The 19,298-nt window shown below is 40.4% G+C and overlaps 1 protein-coding gene across 4 annotated transcripts in view; it reads right to left on the minus strand.

Moving 5' to 3' along the window:
* The window catches only part of FOXP1 (forkhead box P1), a 700,722-nt gene extending 688,284 nt beyond the window's left edge, over positions 1-12,438 (minus strand). For 2 of the 4 annotated variants that reach the window (XM_066596696.1, XM_066596697.1), the window contains exons 1-2: positions 12,172-12,437; positions 9,182-9,252 (exon numbers count right to left, since the gene is read on the minus strand). The gene's annotated coding sequence lies outside the window, so the exon portion shown is untranslated. Of the gene's footprint in view, positions 1-9,181; positions 9,253-12,171 lie in introns of all 4 variants that reach the window. The other 2 variants (XM_066596693.1, XM_066596698.1) reach the window with 2 other exon arrangements.
* Positions 12,439-19,298: the final 6,860 nt, after the last annotated feature.

Consider the following 19,298-nt stretch of genomic DNA (forward strand, 5'->3'; position numbering starts at 1 on the left):
ACCCCTGCCGATCAATAGAGTTTTAAACTCTGTAAAGGTTAAAGTGGAAGAACGGCACCGAGAAAAGTGCCACAGGCACCCATCTTTTCTGGTGATTTGGGGGTCCTAGCAAGTCCTCCACTTTAATTACTAAGGGCACGGGGAATGGCATGGTGCAACGCCTGCATCGCTGCTTTTATCCTTCTCTTCTCTGGTGCCGATACAACGCTGAGATGGACTGTTTACTAGGGACACTGATGTATTAAAGGGGTTGTACAACAATTGACTTTTATTAACCATCAACAGGATAAAAGTCTGATTGGTGGGGGTCTTACCATTGAGACCCCCATCAATCTTATGAACACGTTCCCCTCTCCTCCTTAAGGCACATTCACTACACCCCCGCAATGATGTGCAGATTGAATCAAGTGGCGGTCAAGCATGTGCAGTGCTGCTCCGTTCATCTTCAGTGGGACCGCGGGAGACAGCTGAGCACTTGTACTTGGCAATTTCCGTTAGCCCCATTGAAATGAATGAAGTAGCGACGCGCATACGTGACCACCACTCCATTCAATCTCCTCACAGCGGGGAGATTACAAAGAACCTGCAGTGACAAGAAGGGTTCGACACAGGATCCCTATTCTCGAGACTGATGGAAGTCCCAGCGGTTAGATCCCCACCAATCAGACTTTTTTCACCTACTCTATGGATAGGTGCTAAAAGTTGATTGTGGTACGACCCCTTTAAAGGGGTTCACTCATGAAGACCGCCATGTTTAAAATTGAACCCAGCTGATAGTTGAGGGTCAGGCTTCCGAAGCTATCCAATGTAGTATGGTTTGCTGCTTAGGATCCCTGCCAGTCAGCTGACTGAAGTGACAGCAGTGCTTCGGTGATGGCCACTGTCACTTCAGTCCATTCCAGACACGGTGCCATACATTGTGCCTCGTATTGCAGCTTAATCCCATTCACTTGTTTGGGGCCAAACTGCTCTCAGGCCATGTGACTGATGAACATGATGTCACATGTCTGAAAGATGTTCATGAGGGCACCACTGCCTTTTCAATCAACTAATCAGAGAGGATCCCCATCTTAAGGATAAATCATCAATAGTGTAGTCTTGGAAAAGGCCTTTAAGACCTGTAAGTATGCATTGATTATGATGATATCTTGGGGTCCACAAACTTTGATCACGGGGAAAAGGGTCATATAGATATCATAAGGTGTTTTGAGAAGTAGTTTATGAGGTTAGAAAGAAAAAAATCCACTTTTTTTCCAGGAACAGCGCCACCCTTCACTGTGGTATTATTTGGTATTGCAGCTCAGCCCCAAGCCTCTATTTTAGACCTGTAGGCACTGTAGGAAACATTTGTAAGGACTTTTATGCCAGTTTCTTGCACTAAAAGTTTGTGATTTTTGCTCCTCCATGTCACTGTCCTGATAACGGGGCCCGACATATTTATGGCGTAAATTATACCAGAAACGTACGCCAGATTGGATCTGGCGGACCATTCTATGTAGGCGCACAGAGGAGCCAAGCTGCTCCCAATAGATGACGATGTGTGCACCTCTTCTGGCATAAATTATACATAAATGTGTCGGTTTACGACGCCCATGCCTCCCACCCATTCCCCCCAACAAGCCACGCCTCTTTTTGGCACAAAGGAGAAAAAGATGCACAATTTTAACATAAGCAAGGCTTGTACAAAATTTAACTATTTTTTTCAATGCCCGAAACAGGCAAAAAAGTATTTACAAATGTCCCCCTGTATTCTTCACTGGAACAAATAAGTATAGTAATTGTGTCATACGGCACGAGATACAAGACACTGCGATGTATTTCCTTACAGATTTCTAGATTAAAAGTAGCGACACCAACCTGTCAATGGAGTTCATTCTTATATTCCCAGGGAACCCCTTTAAAACCGTCTGAAATACAGCGATCATTATATACCGTAACAGGGCTGAATGTATTATAGGCGGCGTTATGAAGTCCCACAGTCTGCGCCATCCATGAATTATGCCAATAACAGTACAATGCTATTTCCCGGCAAGGTTATGAGCCATTGGACACCTGACCCGTAGCTGCATGGGGTCTCTAAACTCACTCTAATCAATGCAGATATCACAGGAGATTTATGTACTAAAATCTGCAGCGCAGCGAACATAGAAACCGGCTGCACGCGCTTTATTCCAGTCAGCACAGACGAGACGTGAACGGCTGCCGATCCAATTCCTGCAAGTCACACAAATTGTCAAGACCAATCACATTTAGCATGTGACCCCTCGGCCATCTCCACCTACTCCGCATATAATATATAACATATTTAAATAAGGCTTAATTCACACAGGCAGGTGTATGTCTTTTGCAACAGTCTTTGTTGCGCTTTTGCGTGTTTAACGTGCGAATGTCATCTATGTATAATCCGTTTTTTCACATGTGTGAAGGAGGAGGCCCAACTGACTTCTATTAAAATACAGATGAAGTCAATGGGTGCGTAAAAAAAATGGAGGGCACACGCAAGTCATGCGAGTGCATTCTGGGACATCCAGAACACTTAATATGTCAGTTTCTGCTGTAAAAAAGTTGCAAGTTTTTACACATGTGGGGATTTAAGCAAAAATGTGTAACTCTTTGCTGCCTGCGCCACTGTTTAAAAAGGGGGCATAGTTTTTGGGGGGTCATGGCCAACACATTTATATATAACTTACACCAGAAACCAATACAATTATCCCAGAAATGAATGCCAGATCGGATCTGGGGTAAATTTCTGCGTAGTGGCACGGAGCTGCCAAGATGCGTCTATTACATGAAGAACCGTGTACCATTTTAGGAACAAAGGGCATAGTAAGCCGACTGAAATTTTAAGACCAGTGTTTGAAATGCCGGTCTTAATAAATTTCCCCCTCCTTTTTCTTTCACGCACCCGTTGACTTTAATGGTGACTTTTATAGTGAATGACAGCCTTTACTTTAATGGATCTGGGAGACTAGATCCACTGCAAACTCACTTGTGTGAATAGACCTTAGGAGATTCATGAGATTAGAAGAGGAAAAATCTACTTTTTTCCCCCAGTAACAGCGCCACTCTTTTTAGTGGTACTATCTGGTATTGCAGCCTCTAAGGCAGCACACTGAACCCTTGTAGTTTTGCTTGGCCAATCTATAGGCACTTTGTATACTGACATCTGATGCGTCCTGGTGGCACAGTGTGCTCCAAGAGTAGTAGAGTAACTCAGTAGTATGGCATGAGGCAGAACATACTACAATTGTCTCAGTAGCGGGGAGGCTTTGTTTCTCCTTGCAAAGAGTGCCATGCAATGTTCCCTGGGAAAAGAGTTATGCAAGTAAGAGATGGAAACATTCCTCCACAGCACCACCTATTGGAAGATGGCCATGTAGACATTTTTTTACATCTCCCATTTGCATCCAGTTTTTTTCCCCCAGGGGGGCACTGCATGTCCTATAAGACTCTACGCCATCTTGGAGAAACATTACCCCTCCAGACTCACATTGAAGTCCTCTCATCTACTCATCTCCCAACTTCTCCTTAGGGAGAGCACCTGGAAGGTGTGAGAAGACTTATAAGGCCATGCATGCTCCTCTGAGAAATTTGAATATGCAAATTGGATATGGTAAAATGCCTCTGCAGAGCCACCTATTGCAAGGCAACCTTTCAACAAGCCTAATAATAAGGACTAGGAATATAAGACAAAACCAGAGTGTTCTTTATAAGGAAGAGATAGCCATGTACAGTCAGACTTTTTCAAGGTTTTTACCCTTCATCAGAGTCCAACCAACAACCTACAGTACATTAATGAGGGGCACAAAACCCCAGTCTGACTATACATGGCTTATATTCCAAGTCATTGTTATCAGGCTTGCCATTGACTTGTATGAATGCTACCATCCAATAGGTGGCGCTACAGAGGCATTGCACCACGTCATATTTGCATATGCAATGTTGAGTAATTTTGCAAATACTTTTCTCCTTTTGATCCTGCTACAGAATATCTAATGGACTACCCACAGCTGCAATCGCTATTCAGTTATGTACCTAACTGTTAGGGCTCATTCCCACAAAGCATTTTCACTGCATATTATATGCATGTAATACACGGTGAATGGAGTCAGTGAAAGTGCATTGATTTCCATTGATCCATTCACAATTGTAAATATTTATTTAATTATTATTTAACAAGTCACACTGTGCATGAGCCCAAACCCAAGATCAGTCCAAGATATTTAAAGGGAAACTACACTGTATTGAAAATGGAATCAACATGGTTTGAAACTTTCTAATATGCAATCCCATAGTGCCCAAAAGTCGTGTAACTATCCTGAGTCCTAGTGTTGAGTAAACCGAACCAGTAGAGTCCGGCTTTAGGTCTAATTTTGCTAAAAGAACTTTTGGCATGAACTCAAACCGAGCTCATAGTAAAGTTCGACCCAACACAGGGCTCTACTCGTTGTGTTCACTCAGCACTAGTCCTGAATATTGGGCCATTAAAGCCTTGTATGTATAACACTTTCTAAGAGCCATAAATCAGTTTACAGGGTGTTGGTGAACTTCGGGTTCAGTTCGAACTAAATCGGACTGAACTAAACTTTTTGCAAAAGTTCAGTGAACCAGCCAAACCAAACTTTTCAAAAGTTAACTCATCACTATTGAGGCCCAAGAAGGCATACAGTTTATTCAAAACTGTCCATAAATGTGGAGGTTTCCCCAATATTTTGGTGTTCCCCAAAGAAAAGTCCTGGATGTTTCATCCTGAAAGTTTCCCTGTATGAAGAAGCTCCTCCAAAAAAATGTCCTCTTCGGTGTAGGAGAACACTTCCCGAAGGAGAGGTCTAGGATGTGTTCTTACATAGCTCCCCTGAGCCTTAAAAACAAGGATTTGTTGTATATTAGTAGTTGCACCCTGTTCTACATTCTGATTTTATCAGGACATGTATGTCAGTGCTAACAAGGTTACGTCAAAGTTGGAATCTTGGCAATTTTTAGCTTGATGACAGGTTAAATAAAATATACCGCGGCGTGGTGACAACATATAGAACATGATGAATGTGAGTGCTGTAATGAGATCTTGTATGTAGCAGATTGGATCTTGTAATCTAATGTAGATAATGAAGATATCAAAAGATTATGGATTGTAAAGAAATTAAAGTAAGGGTTCCTCAAAGTGCATGTATTCCTAGAACTACGTATATCCATACATGCCTTAAAGAGTTGAAGCAATAGATGCTATGTCAAACATCGATCAAGAAGATGAATATCATAAGACTAGCTTATCCCAGAGGGTTCTTATAAAAAGGGAGAGATGATAATTCAGTTGCAACATAGAGAAAGGCAATTACTCTCTTACGGCATTCCCCCTACTTTATTAAATATGTCAATTAGCAGTAGCAAGCCAGTCGCCCCCCTCACTCCCTTCAATTACAGTATGGGTGATGGCTAGCTGAAAAACCATCTCCTACAACTTAAACTCAACATTAACTTACGGCAGTTTTCAAAAACAAGCCACCATCTAGAACTGCGATCTCCAAATGTGGCTGTCTAGCTGTTAAGATACTATAACCTTCGGCGTGCCGGCAAACCATGAGTTGGAGACCATAAGTTTGGAGAATCTCTTCTCATCCATTCACCCTGTACACAAGAAGCATTTTAGAATGCAATCTTCCTTATTTTCCACCACTGAACAGATCATATCTTGCAGAGAAAGGTAACTATTATTTCAAAGAGTTCCCCCTACTTTATTAAATGTGTCACCTGGCAGTAGAAGGCCAATCCTCCTTTACAGTTTGAATGACAGCTAGTTAAAAAACACATTTCCGATAACTTAAACAACCTCAGCACTTTCAGGAAAAAAGTTCACCTATGGCTGTATTTAAAAACAAATCACCCTCTAGGGCAGTGGTCTCCAAGTGTGGCTCTCTAGCTATTACAATACTATAGCCTTCAGCATTCTGGGTAGGACCAAGAGTTGGAGACCACTGTTTCAGGAGGACCTTCTTATCCATTCGCCCCTTCACCATTTTGGAAGGCAAGCCTCCTTGTTTACTACCACTGAGCAGATCATGTCTATAGAAGAATCTTCAGAGAGTCAATCATTCTAAATCGACATTAGGTGGCATGTAGAGCATCTTTCAACAAATGAAAACTAGCTTGAGCAAGGAAAATAAGACAAAGAACACTTTGTTGAAGACCACTACCATCCAATAGCATGGATCGAACTTTGTCACTATGTGTGTTTACTGGTGTCCATGCAATGCGCCAGGTAACCACTGACCTGCCTCATCTTTAATGACCATTTCCATAAACATTCACATCTCCAGAAGAATAACCTGCCACCCACCACAAGTCGTTGGATTTCTTTTGGCCTACATTTACTTTCCACCAGGTATATCTGCATAAATGTATTCAGCCTATTATATAGGGCTTTTCCAACTGAAAATTACTGATGGCCTATACTCAGAATAGGTCATCAGTGGTAGATCAGCTAGGGTCTGCCTTTCAGAACTCCCATCACTCAGCTGTTCTCCAAGCTGATGCTATTATGGACCAAGTGCATTTCTACAGGAAACAGACCGCTCCATTCTCTGTGGCCAGACTTGGTATTACAGGCAAAGTTACCACTAAAGCAAAAGGGAACTTTGCCTGTAATACCAAGTCTGGCCACTGCAGTGGGAATGGAGCTGTCTACTTCCTGCGTAAATCAGCTCAGTGCACAAGCTCACTGCTTTGTCAAACAGCTGATCGGCAGAGGTCCCTAGCCAATCTAATATTGATGGCACATCCTAAGGATAGGCCATCAATAGTTTACAAGTAGACAACCCCTTTAAGAACAACCATTTCCCTCCTTTCACCACCTTAAAGATTAGGCCTGAATTTCAAGCTGGTGATACAAGAATGATCTTCTAAATGGGCAAGGAACTACTAATCAACATGCAATCTTGGTTCGGAATCGTAAGAATAGGCAAGAAACGTCCATGCAATGTTATAGACATCTCGGTACTTGCCATCACCTTTGCTGAAGTTCCACCAAGAACTTTTGCACCTTCTAAACACCTAGAAAAAACTGTGTATAAAGCAAACCCTTTTTATGTATCCAGGATTTATATCTTACTCCATAATTCCACTTCAGATTCAGGGCAGCATGACAGAGAATAAGAAAAGAACGAACATCTGTTGGATTTTTTGAGCTCTACCAACTTGAGGTTTTTTTTTAGAAAGCGTTTTGACAAACAAGCGTCTGAGATGAACATCTAGTGAAATGTGATGGTGTCTGCTTTCTACTCCGTGTCTGACAAGCCAGCCAATCTGCAAGGAAATACCTTTACGAGAATGATGGAAAAGTTCAATTGACTTTATACAGTATTCTATGCTAAGTGTACTTCATCGCTGTCCACTGAATTATACATTAACGCATGTCAAAAATGTGTCCCGCCTTGTATACTGTTCCAGTCCAGCGAACAATTATTGAAATATTTGTCAGGAGAGACTAAAAATACAACAAAAATGTATTTAATTTTTTTTTTTTAAGGCAGAACAGTTGGTGCCTTTTATGGTTATTATATACGGCATAGGTACTGAGCCTCATCTAAATCTCTGAACTCACTTCACAAGACCTAGAAAACTAGTCCCTTGAAGGTACAGTAAAATCTCAGTAATTTAAGATTATTGCAAAAGAGCAAAGGGCACAAAAGGCTTTTTAGTACCCTCATTTCAACACTTAACGCTCTTCATTACGGGGGTTAAACGAGTTTCTCTAACGCCAGTACTTAAAGTAGCTTATATCATAAACAAAATCTATGGTGCCGCCTGACAGCCCCTAATATATTTCCAGCACATTTAAGTAAAAACTATAAAAGTTTAAAGTATATGGAGTGGTGCTTTCACGGCCCCGAAAATATAATGACATACCTGATCTGACGGAAGGGAAAAAGGAAAAAAAAAAAAAAGACACCTGGAGTGGTAATTAATTGGCACTATCGTTTTATGGTTGCGAATGAAAAAAAAATCACGATCATTTTTGTCATTTAAGAAGAAACTTTTTTAAAGAACGTATCCCATTACACTAAAGACATAGGGCACACAGTCCACATGCATTACAGCTTTGCACAATGGTATATTATTAGAAGCAAGCCAGAAAATACAATCAAGGATCCAAAAATAAGGCTAATAAAGAAAAAAAAAAAAAGTGGAACGGCAAAATGAAATCATCCCCTATTCATCCATCCATAGGTGCCTGATTAAAGCCTATAGAACACGAGTATTTCTACGGTGTGCAATTTTATTTTACAAGTTGAAGATTACTCAGCCTCGAGCGCTAGCAATTGGATTTATAAGGGAATGTATTTTTAATAGTAGTAAAAAAAAAAATTAAAAACCTATAGAAAAATTGTATTTTTGGGGATTTTAAGAAATCTTGGGAAGCAAGAGTTAATAACTACATAGTAGAGTTAATAAAAAATGTTTAAATATAGTATTATTATGGCTAGTATATACTTTAGAAGGGAGAGTCCGGTTTTGCCTATGAAAAGGAGGCAGCTACTTGATACAAAATGACCATTAAGTGTGAAAGAATTTTTTTGCCCAAAAAATATGAAATTTGCAAAAATGTCATTGGAACAACAAAAAAAAAAATCCACGTTTCATATATCCCTGAAACCGTGCTCATAATTCTACACCTCTTGCTTCCACCACAAAGGCCAGCGTTTGTAATAGTCCATTTCTGCATAAGTGAACTTGTAGGCTTGCTAACCCAGAGCCAGCAGCCAGCCTGTACTTGACAACAGCTCAGTAGAAGCTTCGTTTGATCTCCACTGCACTCCTTAATCTAGGTTGTCAAGGTTCACTTGTTGAAGACTGTTTACTTATTCTCCCCCCCACCCCCACCCCTTACAAAAAAAAAAAAGGGAGATTTTTTTTTTCCCCTCTCTCTCTCACTCAGACAATGACTAATCCGGAGACTACAGAAGAGAAAAGAGAATGCTTCCACAGCAATATATTAAACATACAATACTTCTCTTTTGTGGCTTACTTGGAATCTCACACATTTTCAGGGAGTTTTTTTTAGTTTTGTCAGAAGAAAAAAATAAATAAAAAAACAAAATGACAAAATAAACACAAAAATATAAAAAAAAAAATATATATTTTGTCTAATAGGCACATAGGTCTGTATGTATATTGTAATACACACCTGGCTGAAGTCTTGATTTCAAAAACTAAATGTTTGATTTTATTTTCCCTTCCATCACCTACAACCGGGGCCTGGAAAGAAAAATACAATATCACTAACAGTTTACATTACATGGAAAGTGTTATTTATTTATTTATTTTTAGTATATAAAAAGAAAAATGTAACAGGTGTAAGTCTATACACCTTCATAGGAAAGGTAAAGTATGGACCAGCTGCAGCTTACAGGTCTCCGAAATACAATAGGGAAGAGTGTGACCCATCCTACACAACACATAGTAACATAAAGAAAAGACATATGTCCATCCAGTTCAGCTATTATCCTGCAATGTTGATCCAGAGGAAGGCAAACAAAAAACAAACTGCATGAACTATAAGCCAATTTTACTCATTTTTGGGAAAAAAATTCCTTCTTGACTTCAAATCTGGCAATGAGAATAATCCCTGGATCTGCCTAAACTTTGTAGGTGCATCCTATTGTTACATATTGTGAAAGCAAAGCCGACTATAATCAGGTAACACAATACTATCCTCATATGAATTTGCACCTCGTCGGCTCCTTTAATGCCTAAAATAGCAATGTTTTAGAATTTTTGGATATCTTTCTTCAGCCTATTGTGCATTCTTATTAGATTTCGGTTAAAAAATAAAAAAAAGATCATCATGTCAGATGGTTCAAAGCCTCAGCGTTTATCATTTATAATCATCTTACAGATGGTATTCGTAGCAAAAGACTTGGAAATTATTATACCAGCAATTACAAGGGGAAGGGAAGGCTGTCAACTTTCACACTGGCATTTGGAATAAACTTTGCTCGGTAATTTTTATCTATAGAGGTTATTTTCAGCATCTCTCCATTTTTTTAATGTTTTTCTTTTTTTTTTTACATGCCACTCTTCGATGAGATCTTACATTACGCGAGCACTAATAAAGAAAGAATGGATGCAATGTATTAGGACAGGTGGAGAATTTTATTTCCCATCAGACACAGAAAAATTCGTAACATTTAGAGACCTTTCACACAGAACGGAATTAGTCAGCGCAGATATTTCTGCGGCACAATGTTACCCCTATGGCATGAATTGCGCACCTGTTAAAATCCGCTAGAAAAGCGAAAGATTGTATCCCACAGCGGAAAACCTTTCTACTGCGGAATTAAGGACGGCTCGCGGAAATGTTGTTGCGGATTTCTAACATACAGGAGATGTAATTCCGCAATTAAAGTCTGCGGAAATAAGCGCTAGAAATTCCGCAAGACTTTCCACAGAACACATTCCGAAGTTAAAAATGCAACAAAATCCACACTAATTGACAATATCCGCATCTTCGCTTTCTGTCCCGTGTGAAAGGTTCCTTAATTTTTTGGTTTTTACAAAATTTTAAAAACTTTTGAAACAGACATGTTAACGTAGAATTAGGCAGGGTGAATACTAGAGCAATGGGAAGACATGCATGTGGATGATGATATGGAGGGTGAGACATGGGATTGGGTTATCTCTACACTAAGCTCAATCACTTCCTTGCAAGATACTCAAATAATATTGTAGTGAACTCGTCCCCATAAGAAGCTCAGGAAGTCTTGAAACTTTAGCAAGCATAAGGAAATGCTCCTACATGACAAGCATCTTGGGCTAACACTCAGCCTGTGCCTCATAGTCACTCTCAATGGGCCTTTCTGAGGATAAACTGACCCTCCATACAATAGAGAAGAAGCCAAAAGTGTAAGAAGCCCTCGATTATAAATCTGGAGATTCGCCATTCTGTCTGAGCTGTTACAGGTAATGCAAATTCTGGATCTGGAGTCACTTACACCTATGCATAGGCGACTACGTTAAGAGTGCTAAGGAATCAAGAGTAGGAAAGTAGTCCCTACTGTCTTGCAAGATACATGAGGGACAACTCAAAAGCTTCAATAGGGTTAACCTAGTTATTATTTATCTGACAACATATTGCAACTTTTTAGCAGAGAAGAGACAAAACATATTTAGAAATCTTCTCTGTTTTGCTGTCAATTAAAAACATGTCCAACCTGCACTGGAAATATTTACATTGCCACATTCAATAGGTGAAAGTGTCAAATAGTTGTAGCAGATTGTATCACTCTAGAAGAAGACATAAGTGTCTAAAACATTTCCCACTGCAGCCCCATTCACTCCAACTCTCAAATTGGACAACTAAATGGATTTTGCCATTTTGCACAAGTTTTTAAAAACTTCCCCACAGTTTACTGAACCGGCAAATCAATCCCATCCTTTATAGAAGATAACTACATAACAATGTCATTCTTGAATAGGTAACTATGCAGCAGCAATGTTAACTTGGCATACTTTGTAAAAAGTTTAAGAAGTTGCCAATCAGGGGCTCTTTCAAATCCAGACCCTGGCGAGTCAATTTACAATCATCCCAGCCCTTGACTTCCTTCTATGACATGATCCTATAGGGACCTTTCACATGTGCGGAATATTTCTGCAAGAAGCACCCATAGACACATCTTACTCTGCTGCTGTGTATGTCTGCTCCATAATCCACATGTATGCACGCAGATTTTGGTGCAGAATTTTCTGTGTGAAAGGTCCCTGCAAATTCTGCACCTTGCAAATGAATTTTACCACCTCCTTAGGAGGGCATACTTGGCCATCCCATTTATTTAAAATAATTTCTAGTCTTCATCTTCCATAAACCTAGCTACTGTATGACATCCTTCAAGAACACTTTTGCACATCAAAGAAGGGGAGGAGTGGGGAGGGGGGGGACAACATCTTGAGTGACCAAAGATTGAGGCAGAAGAGTTAAGAAAAGTTACTTTTAAAGTAGTTAATATGACTTTTTAAGACTGGGCACTGGTGTTTGACAGCATAAGAGGATATAAAGGAGGGGTGGAAGAGGGAAGGGAAAAGAAATTAAACTTGCAGAAGAAGAAAGTAAGGAAATGCAATAAGACAATAGGGCAAGAGCAGCTTGGAAAGTGCAGCCAAAGCCGCCTAAACACTCACCCGCAGCGGCAGCTCTCCAGGCACCCTGTCATTCAGTGTCAGTGTGTGTGTGTTAATTTATTTTCTTGCCTTTTAAATGCACATGCGATCCCAGTACAGCATGCAACAGCCACACAATAAATAACAATAGATTACTCCGCTGCTGGGGCTGCTGCTTGGCTCTGGCAGGACACTCACTCCTGTGCGCTCTGATGGATGGAGCGCACCGGGGGCCCCTCTCCAGCTCTCCAAAGGCGCAGCCAGGCGCTCGCCTCCCTCCAGTGCTTGCAGGCTGCAGTCCCTCGCCCCCCACCCGACCCCTTCTTTGCACTCTTGTTGTTGTTGTTTATTTGCTCCCCCCTCCTCCTCCTCCTTCTTCTTTTCTTCTTCTAGGATGTAGGGCTCTTGGATCAGGCACTATTTTCTTGCTCCCCCCTCCTCCTCCTCTCTCCTTCTCCTTCTTTCCACTTTGCTAGTGGTGCCCACGCTGGACTGGCGGATTTAGATGTTGTTATTTTTTGCTGTGTTCAGTCCCTGACGTCACATCCACCTGCTGGGTAAACAAGACACAGAAGCAAAGCAAGCAGAGAGGGAGCAGGGAGCATGCAAGGGGGAAAAGGCACAAAAAGAAGGAGATTGGAGAAAGAGGAAAAAGGGGGAAAAGCTCAAGAGAGGGGAGGAGGAGGAGGGGGATTGGGCAGGAGGAGTGCTCAGCTCTAGACTGGCAGGGGAGCTGGGAACAGGGCTTGTGCTGTGGAAAAGGCTTGGTTTAATGGAGTGATGATTCCTCAGCTGCTGCAGAACCTCTTATTAAGGCAGTTCTTCTAAGGATTCTTTGCAATGATGTGGTGTGCATTGTACGAGTTGTAGCTGCTGGTAAATCTGCTAGATACATTGTATCTGTTTGGGGAAATTTGCAAGATACATTGTATCTGCATGTGTGAATAGCATTCTACTAGCCCTGCTGCTGCTGCAGAACTTCTTGAAAGGCAGATCTTACAAGGAACATTTTGCAATACTGTACATGCATTGCTGTAAGTAATTATTGTAGTTGCTGGGAAATTTGCAAGATACATTGTATCTGCATGTGTGAATAGCATTTTACTAGCCCCACTGCTGCTGCAGAACTTCTTGAAAGGCAGGTCTTCCAGGGATCATCTTTGCAATACCGTACATGCATTACTGAAAGTTATTACTTTAGGCGCTCAGAAATTTGCAAGATACATTGTATCTCTGTGTGTGAAAGGAAGTGGGATTTGTGATACTACCATTCTCGATGCTGCTGCAGAACTTCTTAAATATTCTTTGCAATAATGTGTGCATTGCTTGAAGTTACTGTAGCTGCGCAGAAATGTGCAAGATGCATTATGTGTGTGCAGAAGGAAGAGAGTGGGGTAATCATTCTACTAGCCCCACTGCTGCTGCAGAACTTCTTGCAAGACAGATCTTTCAAGGATTCTTTGTAATTTTGTGGTGTGCATTGCTAGAAGTTACTCACTGTAGCTGCTGGGAAATTTGCAAGATGCATTATGTGTGTGTGTGTGGGGGGGGGGTTATCATTCTACTAGCCCGACTGCTGCTGCAGAACGTCTTGCAAGGCAGTTATTCCAAGAATTCTTTGAAATACTGTAGCATGCACTGCAAAAAGTTATAAATTGAGCCATTGGGAAATATGCAAGATACAATGTACCTGTGTGTGTGAAAAAAAGAGAGGGGGTATATCATTCCACTAGCCCCTCTGCTGCTGCAGAACTTCTTGCAAGGCAGATTCTCCAAGAATTCATTGCTAAAAATTACTGACTACAGCTGCTGGGAAAAGACATTATATCTGTATATGTGGAAGGAAGGGAGGGGGGTGTATGTCATTCTGCTACTCCCATTGCTGCTGCGGAACTTCTTGCATTGTAGAGTGCTGGCAGTATTTTGGTTTATTGCGCAAGACTTTGCTACATAAGTGTGCATTAATGGGTTCTCTGCAGCTACAGAGCTTCTTACAAAGAATCCTTGGAAAATCCGCCTTGTAAGAAGTTCTGCAGCAGCTGACAACTCCTACACATGCACGTAGCACACTTTTTCCTGACAACATTTTGAAAAAATCTGTAATGCAAAATGTTCTGCGGGCTAATAAAATAATAGGACCCCTACACCTACTCATCCCCCTTCACCCACAGCTACAATGTAGCATGCAAATTTCCCAGCGGTTACAGTAACTTCTAGCAATGCATGTATAGTTTTGCAAAGAATCCTTGGAAAATCCGCCTTGTAAAATACTGTAACATGCACTTCTGCAGGATAATTTGCAGGATACATTGTATCAGTGTGTCTGAGGGGGAGAGTTTCTAGTATTCTGTTAGCACTGCTGCTGCAGAACTTCTTGCATTACAGCTATGCTGCTGTAGAACTTCCTGCTTTACAGCTATGCCAAGTTCTGTCACCATTCATTTTTAGCACAACTAAAATGTGTTGTGTAGCTGCTGGAGTTTGCTACGGAAGTGTCTGGGGGGGGGGGGGGTGAGGGATTCTTTTCTGCTGCAGAACCTCTTCAAGTTATACAAATCATTTTACAAATAGCTATATTACAGTATGTTTTGTATACAGTACTTGATTGATAGCTAGGATGCCCTGTGGTTGATGTGGACTTTGCAAAACATTAGTTATGTAGACATTTTGAGAGGCTGCTGCTGCAACACCTCTTGCGGCAGCATCTGCCAAATGCTGTTATAATTCTTGTTAAAACTCTGCAAAACTTCAGTAGTGGAGATACTTTAAGGAGCTCAGCTGCTGCAGAACTTCCTGCAGTACAACAATAGCCAGTGCTATATATAAATGCCTAATCACCTTGCTGCTGCAGAACCTCTTGACAGACAAATACCAAGTATATTTTGCATTTACTTTGCATTGTTTTGTAGCAGATGAAAACCTTCTAAAAGCTCAGCAGTGCTGAAGCCCTATAGTTCAGCAAAGGAGCTGCTGCAGAACCTCTTGCTGTCTGCAAGGCTAGTGTAGTGTGTTACAGATTCTATGGAGAAACTTGAAACAGTGTGATCACTTACAACATATTACAGTAGTGCCTGTGCCGCTTGCAGTTGATTTACTGAGTCACTACAAAGAAGTTCTGCAGCAGCTGAGACCTTTTAGCAGACCGTATAGTCCAGTTGACCTGCTCAATAAACCCACTGCGCTCTGATCACATGATTTTTGCATTACCTCTATGAGTTATTTTACACGTAATGTAAGTGCCCCCCATCCAATTCCATTAGCCCAGACTCTTTCTTGGAGGTGATGCTTTTAGTTGAACCCTCACAAATCTTACTAGTGGACTGTGCACACAGGGAAGGGGGTCACAGGAGAGGTGATAGGGGAGCAGCCCCCTCCTCTCCCTTCTGTTCTCTTTCTATTTTAACTCCATTGCCCCCTTTTCTTTCAAGTCACCAATAAAAAAGAGCGCAGAGTTCGGAAGGTGAAAGTTCATCCGCAGGACAACACCCCTCATCCCCCTCTCTGGACTGTGTGATCTGAGGTAGCGGAAAAACCCAAGGGATTCCCTTGCCAGCCCCTCTCATTGTGGGGACCCTTGGCCTTTAGTTTTGTGGATTTTACTTTCTCACTTCAGGCCCCAAGTTGCAAAATTTACAGAACCAATTAATTCCAGGCTGATTCCAGAGAGTAATAGCACCTTGTTGCATGCTGCTGTGTATAAATATGTAGCAGAACTGAAGTTAATTAACTATCAAGATGATGCAGTAGGTTTCGTTCTATTGAGAGTTACAGATATAAGAATACGTTGTACCAATAACTAAGTCAGCTCAGCTATGCCTGACAGACAATCTCAGCTCTGCTACATCTCAAGATGACACAGTGGATTTACCTGCCGTCCTGTTGACAACCACCAACATTAGAATGAATGATAAAGTCAGTACACCTACATCTTACGAAGACAATTTCAGCTCTGCTACATCTCAAGATGATGCAGCGGGTTTACTTCCAGTACTACTGACAACCACAGATATCACATTGAATGGCAAAGTCAGCCCAACTACATCTGACATAGAGCATCTAAGCTCTGCTACATCTCAAAATGATGCAGATTTACATCCAGTCCTATTGACAACCACAGATTATGAGAATGAGGCGTGTCAATTGACAAAATCAGCCCAGCTACGCCTGAGGCCATATATACATATATATACAATTAGTTTCTTTGGGACCGAACACCATCTCAGCTCTGCTACGTCTCAAGATGATGCATTGGGTTTACCTCCAATCCTATTGACAACCATGGATATCAGAATGAATTGTGCCAAATGACAAAGTCAATTCAACTACCTATGACAAAGACAATCTCAGCTCTGCTACATCTCATAACTTTAGCTTTGCTGCATTGTTATCTACAGTCCTATGGAAAATCATTGATACAAGTATGAGTTGTGTCAAAAAACAGACTCTACTCTTCTACATTTGACAACCTCAGCTCTGCTATATCTTTCAGGCTGCTCCATTATAACTCTCCATGGAAAGATTATAGTGCAGATCATATAATTCTATGGAAATCCACTGGTGATATAGTGAATTGTTCCAAATGACAATCCTAGCTCAGCAACATCTGACAATTCCAGTGATGGTGCATCATTATAGCTCGCCAGGTAAAGACGATGCTGAACGTCTACCTACAGTCTTACGGAACACTACAGATATCATAAACAGCTTTATGAAATGACAGACTTGTCTATCAGCTTGTAGCAATGGCAGCTCTGCCGCATCTGTTATGGTGCATCATTTTAAGGGCCCATTCACACGACGGTATATTTGGGCAGTCTGTGTATTCCATGGACAGCACACTGCGCCATAATATTCTATAAGCCTATTCAGATGTCCAATTTTGGGTCAGCGTGAGAAAAAAAACGCTGCATGTCCTATTTTCATTCTTTTTCATGGAAAAAATAGCACACACTTAGGTTTGCTATATCGCTTATGTAAAAATCTTGCATCAGGTTTATCTACAGTCCTTTGGAAAACTACACATCTCATATCTATCTATTAGGGATGAGCGAGCACGCTCGGATGAGTCCGTTACTCAAGCGAGCCTCAAGGTGGGGGGGGGGCTTGCAGGGGAGAGAGTGATCTCGCTTGAGTAACTGACTTATCCGAACTTATCTATCTATCTATCTATCTATCTCATATCTTCTATCTATCTAATATCTATTTATGTATCTATCTATGTATCTCATGTCTATCTATCTATCTATCTCATATCTATCTATTTATCTATCTGTCTCATATCTATCTAACTCATATCTTCTATCTATCTATCTATCTATCTATCTATCTATCTATCTATCTATCTCTTGTTTATCTATCTATCTCTTGTTTATCTACCTATCTCCTATCTCCTATCTCCTATCTCCTATCTCCTATCTCCTATCTCCTATCTCCTATCTCCTATCTCCTATCTCCTATCTATCTATCTATCTATCTATCTATCTATCTATCTATCTATCTATCTATCTATCTATCTATCTATCTATCATCTCATATCTATTTATCTATCTATCTATCTATCATCTCATATCTATCTATCTATCTATCTATCTATCTCATATCTATCTATCTATCTCATATCTATCTATCTCATATCTATCTATCTCATATCTATCTATCTATCTATCTATCTATCTATCTATCTATCTATCTATCTATCTATCTATCTATCTATCTCATATCTATCTATCTATCTATCTATCTATCTATCTATCTATCTCATATCTATCTATCTATCTATCTCATATCTATCTATCTATCTATCTATCTATCTATCTATCTATCTATCTATCTATCTATCTATCTATCATCTCATATCTATTTATCTATCTATCTATCTATCTATCTATCATCTCATATCTATCTATCTATCTATCTATCTATCTATCTATCTATCTATCTATCTATCTATCTATCTATCTATCTATCTATCTATCTATCTATCTATCGTATATTCTGGTATGAAAAAGTCACACATAATTCCACAAAAATCTGTAAATGTTTATCCCTTTTTCACCACTCTGGACACTTTGGTATAGGACCAAAAGATTTACTATAATTTGCACCAGAAATAAGCATCAATTCTAGTGCAGATCTCTGCCACCCCACATCTGCAAGAGATTCCAGTTTGTGGCACATGGACAGCCGAAGATACACCAAAACATTTTTACACCAAAAATGTATTAAGATTGGCAATTCAGCCGCTGGTCTTGATGGAATTTCGGCTGGCGCACACCTCCTCATATATTAGGCTCAGCTCGGCTCCTCTATGCGCCTACACAGAAATGTCCACGGATCGGACCTAATCTGGTATACATTGCTGGCATAATTTACTCCAGTATCTGGTGTAAATTATACCTAAATGTGTCAATCCGGAGTGACCAAACCCCCTCCTGACAATCTATGCCCACTTTTTGGGAATGTGGTGTGCAGGACAAAAGTTGCTAAATTTTAGCACAAGCAAGACTTGCACGAAATTTTGTGACTTTTTTACACCAAAAAACTGGCGCAGAAAGTCCCCAAATGTGTTAAGCAGATGGCACCTCTTAATATATTTGGCGCATCGTTCATCAATAATAAAAGAGAATTAGTGAATTAACTCTTTATTGGAAGAAGATCTGGTTTCAGGCCGCATGCTGTCGATCCATAGAAATGAAAGTCTAAGGCTTCATTCACACAAATCGGTCGCCAATGATCTCGTTTTGGTGGCGCAATTTTTTCACGCGACCGAAAATCGCTCAGGTGAATGAATGCATCGGAATCCAATGCTTTACATGGTCGGAATTTCTGGCCGCCATTTTTTTTAGATCTATTGCTAATGAATAAAAACGCTCGTGTGAATAAGGCTTAAAACCAATACAATGAAGCATGACACTTTTTTAGAACTACAACTCCCAGCATGCACTAGTTTTATTTCTTTAAAACTTGAGGAGCTGGAAACTTTTTTTATAATGTAATAATATAGATTTTTTCACATTTGATTTCCTTTATAGTGATCTTAAATAAATGTGGTAGAATGTCCATAAAAGACACTTTTTGGGCCTTAGGGTCGCCTTTTAAAGTGTTTTTGTAGTTTATGTAAGTATTTAAAAATGTTAAGAATTCTTTTT

Source organism: Eleutherodactylus coqui, chromosome 3 (genome assembly GCF_035609145.1).
Source record: "Eleutherodactylus coqui strain aEleCoq1 chromosome 3, aEleCoq1.hap1, whole genome shotgun sequence".
Classification (NCBI taxonomy): domain Eukaryota; kingdom Metazoa; phylum Chordata; class Amphibia; order Anura; family Eleutherodactylidae; genus Eleutherodactylus; species Eleutherodactylus coqui.